The sequence below is a fragment of the Muscardinus avellanarius genome (assembly GCF_963383645.1).
Source record: "Muscardinus avellanarius genome assembly, chromosome: 11".
NCBI lineage: Eukaryota > Metazoa > Chordata > Mammalia > Rodentia > Gliridae > Muscardinus > Muscardinus avellanarius.
This window is the reverse complement of record NC_137797.1, coordinates 89,808,114-89,812,587: the sequence shown is the minus strand read 5'-3', so window position 1 is coordinate 89,812,587 and position 4,474 is coordinate 89,808,114. Positions and strand designations below refer to the sequence as shown.

At 50.1% G+C, this 4,474-nt stretch overlaps 1 pseudogene across 1 annotated transcript; it reads right to left on the bottom strand.

Annotated features, from left to right (window-relative positions):
- Window positions 1-2,404: 2,404 nt before the first annotated feature.
- On the bottom strand, window positions 2,405-2,860 carry LOC308269574 (small ribosomal subunit protein uS17-like; annotated as a pseudogene). The gene has a single exon. The product of its transcript is annotated as a small ribosomal subunit protein uS17-like (transcript).
- Window positions 2,861-4,474: the final 1,614 nt, after the last annotated feature.

Below are 4,474 nucleotides of genomic sequence, written 5' to 3'. Positions count from 1 at the left end.
GAAGCGGAAAACGACTGTTCTACTGTAGCCTGGGGCGTGTCTCCTGAGCGGTAGCAGCTCACCACTTCTTCCCAGGCTTTGCACCTCTAAATCATCAGCGAAGTTTACATATCTTCAGCAGTTCAAAACTCGAACTTAGCCAGGCATGGTGGCACCTGCCCGTAATCCAAGTACTTGGGAGGCTGAGACAGGAGGATCTCAAGTTGGAGGCCAGCCTCGGTAACTTAGTGAGATCCTGTTTCAAAATAAAAAAGATGCAAAGGGCTGGGGTGCAGCTTGGAGGTAGAAAGCCTGTGGGTTCACTCCCCTTTCCGAGGGGGGAGGGTCGATAGGTGGCTCTCAATCACTCTGATAGCAAGCACTTTAATATTACTTATCATTTTGTCTCTTGTCGCTTCTTGGCCTTCACTGTCTTTCTCCATTCTTTTCCCTCTTACACCCTTCCAACTATTATTTTTCAGCGTAATATATAAGGTAGGAGAGTAAGCTTTTTAAGACAACTAGTTATTTCTGTGTCTTCTTCCTCCAATTTTCAGATCTAAATTTTGCCACCGCATGTCGAGAACCCTACCGATGAATATTTGGGTTGCTTTTAGGTTGGTGTGTGCGTGTGTGCGTGTGTGCGTGCGTGCGTGCGTGTGCGTGTGCGTGCGTGCGTGTGCGTGCGTGCTGCGTGTGCGTGCTGCGTGTGCGTGTGTGCATGTATGTGTGTGCGTGTGCGCGTGCGCGTGTGCGTGCGTGCGTGCGTGTGCGTGTGCGTGCGTGCGTGTGCACGTGCGTGTGTGTGCGTGTGCGTGTGTGCGTGCGCGCGCGTGTGTGCGTGTGCGTGTGCGCGTGTGTGTGCGTGCGTGTGCGTGTGTGCGTGCGTGTGTGTGTAGGGTTCTGGGGACTGAACACAGTAGTATTCTACCTCTCAATAGGGTCCTGCTCGGTAGCTGCGGCTGGCCTCGAACCTGTGATCCTTCTGTCTCAGTCTCCCAGGTGCTGGGATCCAGGCGTGCGCCACCGTGCTGGGCGGCTGTCGGTGGCGGGGGTCTCCCTTCTCTGCGCTCTGTAGCCCGTGTTCTCTCTAAGCGGTGATGGTCTTGGTGGCGTTTCGGGGTGACGCTCTGTGACCGTGGGGTTGAACTGGGTAAGAGGGTGCAGTAAGGGTGCAGCAGAATCCGGGGGCCACTTCCAAGGTGTGATTGTGAAGAGTCAGTGTGAGATCTGTGGCCTAAAAATAAGGGTGGAAGGAAATATTTGGGAGGTTTTTGGGTTTGGATGGGACTTATAAGACCAGCAGATTTTCACCATGTTTATGGGTTGCACTGAGGAAGACAGGCGTGGGAGACAGCGAGGCACCAACGAGCGAGGGAGGAACCGCTCACGCGTGGGTTCTGATCAAGAGCGAAAAATTCAGGCTGGGGTGAAGCTCAGAGGCAGAGCACGTGCTCAGCACGCTCAGGGCCCTGGGTCCCATCACCAGCACTATTAAATACATTTTAAAACGAGGATAAAGCCAGGCGTGGGGGCGCACGCTTGTAATCCCAGCATTCTGGAGGCTGAGACTGGAGGATTGCGGTTCACATTTGTAATTTTACTGTAAGGTGCACTTTTTAAAAATAATCATTTCTACAACAATATAGTATAACAGGTACTTATGTAGTTAGGTATTGTAAATAACTAGAGGTGATATAAAGTATATGGGAGAGCCGGGCGTGGTGGCGCACGCTTGGAATCCCAGCATTCCGGAGGCTGAGACCGGAGGATCGCGGTTCGCGGACAGCCTCAGCTACTTAGTGAGGCCCTCTGCAACTCAGTGAGACCCGGTTTCAAAATAAAGAATAAAAAATAGGGCTGGGGGTGTTGCTCAGAGGTAGAATGCCCCTGGGTTCCATCCAGGCCCGCGAAAGAAAGAAAGAAAGAAAGAAAGAAAGAAAGAAAGAAAGAAAGAAAGAAAGAAAGAAAGAAAGAATATGGGAGGATGTAGGTGGGTTAGACGCAGTACTACACCATCTTACACAGGGGCTTGAGCTGCTGTGGACTTTGGTGTTGTGGGGGAGTCCTGGAACGAATCACAGAGACCCGGGGCGTAGAAGGGTGTTCCAGGCAGGGAAGGAACAGCACGCGGAGGGCACAGACACGGGAGCAGGGCGTGCTCAGAGAGGGGCAGGCCCCCGCCTGGCGGGAGGCAGCAGGGACGCGTGACTTGTAGGGTCGCAGTCTGGCCTTAGAAGCTCCTGAGAGAGGTCAAGGTTGGTGGCCCTGGTTGAAATGTAAAAGCTGTTGGATAAATACCTGCAGCATCAGTGAGAGGCCCACTTGGGGATAACATGAGTCTCAAACTCAAATCTTCTTTTTTTTTTTTTTTTTAATTGGTGAATAAGTTTATTTTGTTTGGGGAGTGGGCAGGTGTCCATTCTCAAAACCTCTGGAACTGCTTCTTGGTGCCCTCGAGCACATCGAAGCGCGCTGTCTTGCTCAGAGGCCAGCACTCGCCCACCGTGGTGATGTCGCCGACCTGGACGGCCCTGAAGCAAGGGCACAGGTGGGCAGACATGTTCTGGTGGCGCCTCTCAAAGCGGTTGTACTTGCGGACGTAGTGGAGATCGCCCCGGCGATGACAGTGGTTCTCTGCATCTTCTTGGTCACCACACCTGACAGAATCCGCCACGGATGGAAACATTAGCTGCGAAGGGCACTTTTTGTCAATGTAGGTGCCCTCAATGGCCTCTTTGGGAGTCTTGAAACCTAGGCCGGTGTTCTGGTGGTATCGAGGGAGTTTCTCCTTGCCAGTCTCTCCCAGCAGGACCCTCTTCTTGTTTTGAAAGATGGCCGGCTGCTTTTGGTAGGCAAGCTCTGTCTTAATCTCCACCATCTTCCCGGACGCATGAAAAAAGGCTCAAATCTTACTTCTCGAGTGACCTTGGGTCAGCTCATCATTACTCCGAATGGTCATAGCAATAGCTAATAACAGTAGTCAGGAGACATGGAGGATTCTTTCAGCTTATCAAAAGATCACTTACTAACATTTAATACACACCAGTTTAAGCAACGTGTGTGTGTGTGTGTGTGTGTGTGTGTGTGTGTGTGTGTGTGTGTGTGTTACTGGGAATTGAACCCAGTGGCATTCTACCTTGGAGCTCTACCTCCAATCCTATTTTTATTTTATTTTATTATTTTGGTGGTACTGTAGGTGGAACCCAGAGGCTTTCTATCTCCGGGCTATACTCCCAGACCTATCTTCTACTTTATTTGGAAACAGGGTCTCACTAAGTTGCTGAGAGCCTCACTCAGTAGCTGAGGCTGGCTTCGAACCTGCGCGATCCTCCTGTCTCAGCCTCCCAAGCGCGGGGATTACAAGCGTGTGCGCCACCACACCCGGCCCATTTTTATTTTTTATTATGAAACAAGGTCCCACAGTTGCTGAGGACTTCAAGTTGCTAAGGCTGGACTCGAACTTGCAATCCTCCGGTCTCGGCTTCTCCAGTGCTGGGGTCACAGGCGCGGGCCTCCGGGCCTGGCTCCCCTTGGCCCTTGTCTTCTTTCCTCTTGCTGCTGCTGCTGTTTGCTGCCTGTGGCTCCTCACTTCAGAGAGCAAGAGAAGTGACCGTCCCCAGGGGCGCCACAGGTCTCCGGCGCTGGCGTCGTGACCGGCTGCCCCGAGCGTGCCTGTGTTTGCGTGGGTGGCTAAAACAACAAGTGTCTCACCATTTGGCGTGTAAATGTTTGTGCAGCTCTTAGGTTCTGATAGAAAAAGAAACTATTTAAGACAGGACATCATGGTGGAAGGTATTTGAAAATTCTAGTTTAGGGACATGGTTAGAAGAAATTGATCTTTTATGAGATATTGCAAGTATTTTAGAATACTTTATTATGGAACATTTCAACTCTATAAAAAGTAAGTCGATAGTACAATGCACCCACGTGTGCTTAGTATCTGCCTTTCTCATCACCAACACACACCTGATCACCTTTCAGCCAGAGTTTTACCCTTCTTTTCTACTACTTTATTTTTGCGGCAGTGGGGATGGAAGCCGGGGGCATTCTACCTCTGAGATACATCCTCAGCTCTATTGTTTTATTCTTTATTTTGAGACAGGGTCACACTGAGTTGCGGAGGGCCTCACTAAGTAGCTGAGGCTGTCCGCGAACCGCGATCCTCCGGTCTCAGCCTCCCAAACCCTGGGATGACAAGCGTGCGCCGCCACGCCCGGCTTTTCTACTTTATTTTAAAGCAAATCCCAGATTTCACAATCCCATCTATGAATATTTTCCCTACACACATCTCTGAAAAACTTAGTACTAAAAATGACTATAAAGGCTTATCAATAACTTTAAAATTGCCATAATTTCTTAATTCAAGTAAGACTCAAAGAAAGCTGTAATGGCATTGCCGATAACTTAGTTCTTGCACTAATGACTTAGTTCAGATATGTGCTTTCCATTTCAATACCATCAGTAGTATTCTTTTTACAGTCCGACCAAGTTT